Below are 9,291 nucleotides of genomic sequence, written 5' to 3' on the forward strand. Positions count from 1 at the left end.
ACAACAATGTTATTGTTAAACTAAGCAAAAAGGAAAGACAAAAAAAGCTAAATCAGATCTTCAGTCTAAATCTAACGCTCTGCCTGAACGCAAAACGGATGAGTGATGTACCTTTAGTTGTAGTAGTACCGGTAGTAGTATATAGGGGCGGCTATATTTGTTAGCCGAAGGCCGCGAGGCCTTATTGGTGCCCCTTCTTTGTCAGATACTTTGCATGCCTAAATCCCTATTCTTTCAATGCTTTCAATCAAAGTCGTAAAAAAGGTTAAGAAATTTTGGAGAATTGTCCAAGAAGTTTTTGAAGGCGTCTACTGTGGGTGCGAATTTTATGTTAGCGGGTAGTGCATTCCAATTGTTAGCAACTCTATGAGAAAACGAAAACTTGCGCTTGTTAGTCTTACAGTGTTGAACAAAGATTTTTCCCTGGCTGTTTCTGGTGTTGTCTGTCTGCTTGAATGTGAATATTTTGTGCATGTCAATATCATCCACCCCATTTATAATTCTATATGTTTGTATTAGGTCACCCCTTGTCCTCCTTCCCTTCAGAGAGTGGAGGTCTAAGTATTTGAGTCTGTCCGCGTAAGACTTATCCCGGCACTCCTTTAGAATTTTAGTTGCTCGACGCTGCACCCTCTCAATTGTCTGAGACTGTCTCTTGAGGAATGGGCTCCACACCACATTTGCATATTCCACCAGTGGTCTCACAAAGGCTTTGTACAGCTTTAAGAAGGTGTCCTTGTCAAGAAATGAGAACGTTCGTTTGATAATGCCAATCCTCTGATTAGCTTTTGACACAACTCCTCGAATATGCGGGTCGAATGACAATTTGCTGTCGAAAACAACACCGATGTCCTTTTCCTCATCACATTCATTTATTTTTTCAATAGCATCATTGACAGTCATCACGTAGTCATATTTGGGATTCTTTTTACCAGAATGCAGAACATTGCACTTTGAAACATTAAAAAATAATTTCCATTTATTTGTCCAATCCTGAAGTAAGTGTATGTCTTTTTGCATGACTGAACTGTTTGTTGCTTTATTGTACAGCTTTGTATCATCCGCAAATATCTTCACTATACCACTAACCACATCTGGTAAGTCATTTATAAACACTGTAAATAGAACCGGCCCCAAAACGCTGCCCTGTGGAATTCCGCTGAGAACTGCTGCTTGGTTCGACGTTGCCTGTCCAACTCGTACCCTCTGGGACCGGCCACTCAGGAATGACCGAATCCAGGAAAGGACGCTGGAACTAAGCCCATACGAAGCAAGCTTTAGGAGTAATCTCTCATGCGGCACAGTATCGAAAGCCTTCTTAAAGTCACAGTAAATAATATCTATGGCTTCACCTTCATCAACAAATTTTGTGAGGTCTTCCATGACCTCTATGAGTTGAGTGACACAAGAACGTCTTTTTCTAAAACCATGCTGACAGTCAGCATATAAATTATTGTCTGTGAGATAAGACACTATAGAATCCCGAACAAGAGACTCCAATACCTTGCATGTTACACAGGTTAAGCTTACTGGTCTGTACTTACCTCCGCTGTTTTCCAATCACCTGGTATATTTCCAGATTCCAAAGATTTGTTGAACAGCAAGCATAATGGGATAGATAGTTCATCACACAACTCCTTAAAGTGTAACTAAACAAGCAAAAAGGAAAAACATCGTTCAGCAACCTTTACACTTTGATATGAAGAAGGGCCTCATATACTGTTGAACTGCGAAAAACAATTTTTTTCTCTCACTCGGACACTGTGTGACGGACATGTGAAGTGCGCGCCAGGAACGACAATCTTCTTAGTTTACCTGATTAATGCCCTTAATTTTTGGTTCTGGTACTTTCAGTTCCGGCTGTTGTCATCAATCTACCAAAATAAAAGATCAAACGGAGTTTTCAATTTTTATTTCATGGTTCAGAAAAATATTGCTTATTTTCTGAAGTCAACCGTTTTAGCGAATCTTTCTTTGATTCTTAAAAGTCATTTCAGATTTTTGAAAAATAGTTAACGGTTATTAATTACCAATATATCGTAAACAAACATATCGATAGGTTTTGGTAAGAAGACACAAGTGCGATGAATGTGGTACCAGTATTTTTGTGGTAAGTAAGGATGCATTTCTTTGCTGTAAGCACATTTACAATGCACATTTAATCTGTTTAGCAACATAAACGAAAGCATGGTACAGTGCCGCTTGTTTGTGGTCTATCTTTTCGCGGCAGATGCGTAACAATTAGGGTCTCAGTTGGAAAAAGCTGCTCGGAACCAGAGCAGATTTGGCTTGGGTTCTTTGAGTGTGAATGATTGACGAGTGGCTCGACATTTTTAACGAATCATTACTGTAGCCTACTTGAAACCATCATCTGTTTCTGAATTTGTCATCAGTTATGATTGAGCAGTCTCATAGGAATCGTCCATAAAATGTTAAACCGAAAAAGGGCAGACGATTCTGAATCACACAGGCTGCTGTACAAAATCAGATCTAAAACGATATTTTGAACTGCGACGTCTGCGTAAATGCCCTGTAACAAAATACCCTGTCCTGGTCATGTGTATACACATCAGCTTCTATTGGGAAGATCAGTATTTTATATTAATCACAAATACAAGATTAGAAATAGTTCTGAAGATCGCCTTTGATTTCAGTTTCAGCGGCAAACTAGCAGATCTGCCCAAACCGGCATCGTTTCATGATTGAAACTTGAATAATCCCAAATAGATCTGAGTGGGGGTAAGTTTTATAGTATTTCAATTTTTTACGGCAGTTTTATTTAAAGATAGTGTTGTGGATGTCTCTGGTGAAGACTACAGTTATATGAATTTTTTGTTGTAATATTAAAATGATTGTTCTTTATTTACACAATTGAATAATTTGTATTTATTTGTTTGCAGATGACGGCATACTGAGTGCTCCAAGAACATACGCCTGCTGGCATTTTGTGTCTTTTCTGAAGACGTCGAGGCAAGCAGAAGTCACGGTCCTGGCCACACACACACAATGACATGAACAAGAAATGATATTTTTTCATGGCCATATCCAGTATTAAAACTTTATTACCATGCAAACGCAACGATTAGAATTTAGAGAAGGTCATCGGTCACACACACACACACACACACACACTGGGCGGATCCGGAGGGGGGTTCCAGGGTTTCCGGACCACTTAGGAGCCGGCCTTTGTATTCTAAGTGACGATTTTGGAAAGAAGTTGGCTAATTAGTTTGCTCAGGTTGCGCCAGATCGATCAATTGTCCTTGTTGTGATTCAAATTTTTCTTCTTAATATATTTACTTTTTTTGGAAGGTGTATTGGGGGATGTTTCTTGGCTGATTGATCCATTTTCCTTGTTTTTATCAACATTTGTCGGACCCCCCCCCCCCCCCCCCCCCCCCAGGAGGTTGAACGCTTCGCGTCTTCAACTAAACGCTTCGCGTCGTCAAATTGTCACTAAAAGAAATTTGGAAACTCCCCCTTAAAAATGATGTGATCCGCCCCTGCACACACACAAATAGAGAAGTAATAAATGGATACAGTTTTTCTTTATTTAAATTACAATCAGATGTGGTCGTAGAACAGGCACTGTAAACAAAACATAGCATGATATACCACTTGATATACCTTCTGCGGGTTACCCAGGTCTGTCGAGAGTCCGCCCTCAGTCCTTCACCATCTAGGGACAGTGACAGACCCGTCGTTTCCCTACTGTTTCATCCCCACAACATGCCAGTAAGCAGAATCCTGAAATCAAATTGGCACATCCTTCAAGGAAGTGACTCTGTTGGTTCGATCTTTGCTCAAAAACCACTCTGTGCTTTCAGAAAAGACCGCAGCGTTCGCGACCTCTTGGTGAGATCCCGTCTTCGCAGTCCCACCAACCCCACAGCCCCTGGGACATTTCCTTGTTCCAAACGAAATTGCAAATCTTGTCCCTTCCTCCACCCTGACACCTGCCTCCAAGGCCCTCGTGGCTCCTTCACGGTCAAGAGAACGTTTGACTGTCAAAGTCACAACGTTGTCTATGCGATCGTCTGCCTCTCTTGTCGCCAGATTTATATCGGAGAAACCGCGCGCACCCTTGAGGTGCGTTTCTCCGAGCATCTGGCTGACATCCGTCATTCCCGCAATAGGCCAGTATCCCTTCACTTCACCGCCGCTGGTCACTCACTTGATCATGTCAGAGTCATGGCTCTGTGGCAAGTACGTGGCGACTCCTTCGAGCGCAAACTCAGGGAGTCCCACATCATATCATCCCTTGGCACTACCTGCCCCGATGGAATTAACATTCGCCGTTAATTCATTCATCTCAACCTTTCCCCCGCTGTTCCACCTTGTGTGTATGTGTGTGTGTGTGTGTGCGTGTGTGTGTGTGTGTGTGTGTGTGTGTGTGTGTCCGCACGGGTACGCTAGTCTCCTCTTTCGTTCCCTTTCACGCACCCCCCCCCCCCCCCACATTTTGTTTGGTCTACAGACCTCAAAACTGCCGCTTTTCATTCTCCTCGAGTAGCTTCCCTTGCTTCTCTGTCTTTGTCATTTGTCGGTTTGTGCAGTGCAGTTGTTTTGTCAGTTGTTCTCCTCTTTATTTGTTATATCGTCTTTCTTCTTCTTTTTTGTGTGTGTACTTTTGTGTTTTTGTGCCTGAAGAAGACCCTTAGGTCGAAACGTCGCCGTTATTCGTTCCGTGTTCGTCATTTTAACGTGAGTACATTGCTTTTTGGTCTCTTACTTGTGTGATGTTTCGGTCAATATCTTTATTTTCCTTTCAGAAATACATTGGCGTTTTGAATGTCAAGGGAAGTGATACAAATGCTGCAGCGGGCTATCAAGAACGCGAAGGCAAACAAGGTAAATACCTACTTGTGACATTAGTTTACTTATTAACTCTTTCTATACTGGCCATTATCTCCCCAGTCTCTCCCCAGAAACTGGCCATTTGCATGGGTTTGCAAAAAAATTCTCAAAAATAAACAAAACAAGATGCAGCCTTCAAACTCATAGGTTTTATTGTGAATATATTGCTAAAACATATGCCAAAGTTTGGTTTCATTGTTGTGAAAAAAAATAAAAATATGATGTCCAAAATGTATGGGTATATTTTACGCAATACGAAAAAGGGGGTATGTATTTTGACTTAGAAGCATTTTTTTCTTATGAAGGCTCTGTTTGCAACAAAACTGTTTCTGTTTACCTGTATGAAGATTGTGCTAACACAAAAACATGACAAATACCAACTGATTTTCCATTTGGTGGTCATGTAAGCATTGTGAACATGTCCGAAAAATCTGATCACACACCATGTGGTCGACATGCAGACCTGAACGGCCAGTGTATGGTGGCAGAGTTGGAAAATAGGCCAATCCTTCATCAAAAACCGAAGAAAATCGTCATTGTAATAAGTTTGCTTTATTCTAAATCAAACGACTAGGATAGATGACAGACACAACGACAAACACATTCAATTCTATGTAAAACATACAAAATGCGCACGTTAACAAGCTGGCCATAACAATGTGCCCATCGTGCATGAAGTGTGGCTTTGGTCGGATCAGTAGCCGTGCTTTGTCTGCGATGCTAAACATGAAATTTTGTTAAAGCGACGATTTAGCAATGTTGTTGTTGCTGCTGCTGCTGTCTGTTCTTGTCACGACATCTCGCCATATAACAGTTTTTTCCCTCCTGATTCTGAGAAGAAGCTGTTTAATTGTGATATCAGGCCTAGGAACCCCTGATTTTCACTTGGAGCATTCTCAAAGAAACTTAGCGTATGTTAAGAAAAATGAGTGTACTCCACACTTTGTCTTTTGTTGTTCGTTGTCGTTGCATGTCTACCGTTCCACAGCCACCTACTATAAGTGCAAGTGTTAAATGACGTATTTCCACAAAAGACTGCTTGCAGAGAATCATGTGATGCCAATGACAGGTAAGGACATGTGGTAATACATACTACGTTTTGGAACCAGGGAAAATGCAGCACAAATTATTTATCAACCAAATTGATTGACTTGTGCACCATGACAAAAGTTTTCTTTGATCCATGCAAGGTCTTTTGCCAGAAAAATTGCTCTGAACATCAAGTACCCTGCAAGTTGTCACACATTTACATTATTGAAATAAAAAGAAAACACACCAGTAACCAGGTTAGGTACGTTAATATCTATAATCAATATCTCGGCACGTTACTGCCTTCTTCGGGATGGTAAGCTGAACATTATTGAACAAAATAATCGGTTTAGATTGTATACTTTGATTCCTGAACGAAGAAGCAGAGGTACTGCATACAACTAGGACTGTAATATCAGCTTTTGCCTGAAACACACACACATACACTTATAAAATTAATGCAATGTCATTGTATGAAGCCAGAACAATCACTAACTTACATAGTTGGTCACACAATTACCCATCACTGAACAATAAATCGAAGTCTGGTGGATTCAATGACTAAAGCAGTAAAGGCTTTGAAAAAACCCTCATCACAAAACATCCCCTCCCCCCCCCCCCCCCCCCCCCCCAAAAAAAAAAAAATGAAATAAAACAGGTTGTGTATATAGCGCAGTAAACACCATGCAGGTACAAGCACAGATTTGACAGTGATTATCCTTGTTTTATATAGCACACATGTTCTAGTTTTAATCTCTCTCTCTCTCTTTCTCTCTCTCTCTCTCTCTCTCTCTCTCTCTCTCTCTCTCTCTCTCTCTCTCTCTCTCTCTCTCTCTCTGGAAAGTAATTTATTGACCTGTGGGTTATTTGCGTTTGTATACACATTGGTGATTCGTAAACTATGTTGAAAGAGATTGTCAAACAATATTATATGGGGTGTCTTAAAAAAAATGTATATCAACAAAATCTGTCATTATTATCAGGTGAGTCGTGTTTTTGTGTGTGCAGGATATTCGCTAGGACAGGACCTCAAGCTGAACCAGCACAACAGCGATGCATTCTTCCATGGCTTCCACAAAAGTCTTTCACCTATAGCGGGCATTGCATACAGATAGTCCAAATTCGTTAGACCAATTATCCCTCTGTTCCCATGTTAAACATGGAATAATTCTGGACAAATGCGAGGACGTTAGCTTTTTTTTATTTTATTTTTTTATCATTTTACTTATCATTAAAACTTGTTTAGATTTCGATTCGTAAACCATTTACAGTAATCCTTTGTTTTTTTAACTTTGTTCATCTTACCACAGTCACTTCGTTGTTTAGATTTATCATTAAATTTGTTACCATTATGCAGGAAAAATGTAGAATAAAACCAGGAGAGCTTTCGGTAGAAGATATTTCCTGTGTCAAAAGTTAATGCTTATTCAGATTGATGGGTGCTCCAAACTAAGTTATTTTGACTGCCTTATTCGAATTCATTTCCAAGACAGGGCTGAGAAGTGGAGAAGCTTAGGAGAGTATCGTAAAAATTGTCTGGGTGTTTATGCAAAACTTTCGAATATGTCAGATTTTACTTTGGAGATTTTAAATACTTTCTTTCTTTCTTTCTTTATTTGGTGTTTAACGTCGTTTTCAACCATTCAAGGTTTTTAAATACTGTTAACTGACAGAAATGCTATAACTTCTACACCAATTGACTGGATAACTTCATATTCAGCATACTTAAACTTGATTTTATGCATGTGCAGTTCATAAAGTGGCAAATTTGTAGGTTAAATTATCTAACTTTTGCATCACCAATCCTAGCTGTAACTGCATGCTTTCGTCAGGTCATCGATATCCTGGGGGTTGAAGGGGATGTTTTTACATACTCAGACATTCAAAATAATCAAAAAGGTAAAAGCCTGAAGGGTTTAAATTAGGTAAAAATGGCTACCGCTCAATGTCAAAACTCGTTCTGTTTAGTCGACCCCCGAATTTGGAGAAAAAAATTAAAATTGCACAAAAGTCAGACCATTCAATTTACAAAATTGCCACTTACTGGAAAGGCAGAACATAAACTGAAGTTAATGAATACCATATATAAAATAATTGGTTCAACAGATGCAGAAGTAATTTGCATGGTTGTGGGTGTCCTTTTTAGGGGGGTCAACCCTGTAGAAGAGACGATTTTCTTTAATTATCAATCCGTAATATATTGTTTGTTATGCATACAAGATTAACATTGACAAATACTTCAAGACTCCTCATTGATCTTAAGAAATGTTGTGGTTTTTTTTGTTACTGACTGATTCACTTTCTATTCACTTTACTCTACATAAGTCACGACAAGAAAAGCAAGGGAGGTAATTTCTTCGGAAGAGGTAATTCTCTCCCCTCAGAACGATTGTTGTACAGTAGTTTGTTTGATTTTGTTCCCTTCTAATAAGTATTATTTAAAATAGATCTTTACATCTTGATGTGAAAGGCGCAGTACCCCCCTCCCCCCAGGATGTTAAATTCTAGGTTGTGTCCATGTAAAATCCTGATCCTAGTCAAGATCCGAGTTGGTTTTTCATGCAACTGTGCCTCTTTATGCCACTCAATTAGACATACTTTGCAATCCATAATTGCACGAAACTAAGTACAGAAAATACGTTGTTGTCGTGTTTTTAATATTACATAATGAAATAAAAAATGTCACAACTGGTTTCGTGTTGGGCTTTCTCTCTCTGTCTGAATCTCATAATTACTTCCTTCTGAGGCCTGAAATGTGTTGCAGGCATTGTTCAGCTTACATTTATTGTTACAATTTTTGTGGATATGTTATTAAGTGTGTCTGTGTTTCTATCATTCGTTATCAGTGTGGTTAAAAAAAAAAGCACACGTCAAAGTAATTTACCCTTCATCATTATCAAAACATGCAGATACAGGTAATAAATATTTGTGATACTTTAAACAAATACAATGTTTGTTTGTTGCGTTTTTTCTTTTTTTCAGAGCAAACACACATCGTATTTGTTCAAACGTGTATATTCTGCACTTTCTAATACCCTGCATAGATCTCCAAATCAAGAATAATGAAAAGTCGTCTGATAGCCCTGCAGCACTCACACGAACATGATAGAAGCTTGCATGTGTTCTGCGCGAACTTAGAATCCGGTTTCATTCTAGAATGGACCGGGTCCAGGTTGGAATTCTAACCCTGCGCAAGTACAGGGGTGCCATTCTAGAATGAAACCCTTGTTGCTGGTCCATTCTAGAATCGGCCGTGCGCAAGGTTAGAATTTGGGTCCAAGTTGGAATAGTCATTTCAGTTAGACTATCACACAGCCAAAGCCACAAATGTGGATTTTCTGTTTGTTTTTGTTTTTTGTGTGTTTGGTTGGGTGTTTTTTTCGGGTTTTTTACACTTTACTCAAA

General features: G+C 39.5%; 1 long non-coding RNA gene across 1 annotated transcript; it reads left to right on the forward strand.

The window, feature by feature from the left end:
* The first annotated feature begins 4,474 nt into the window (after nt 1-4,474).
* On the forward strand, nt 4,475-8,577 carry LOC138945699 (uncharacterized). Its single transcript, XR_011449090.1, has 2 exons — nt 4,475-4,851; nt 6,895-8,577. It is a non-coding gene; the product is annotated as an uncharacterized lncRNA (long non-coding RNA).
* Nucleotides 8,578-9,291: the final 714 nt, after the last annotated feature.

The sequence above is a fragment of the Littorina saxatilis genome, linkage group LG1 (genome assembly GCF_037325665.1).
Source record: "Littorina saxatilis isolate snail1 linkage group LG1, US_GU_Lsax_2.0, whole genome shotgun sequence".
In the NCBI taxonomy this organism is placed as follows: domain Eukaryota; kingdom Metazoa; phylum Mollusca; class Gastropoda; order Littorinimorpha; family Littorinidae; genus Littorina; species Littorina saxatilis.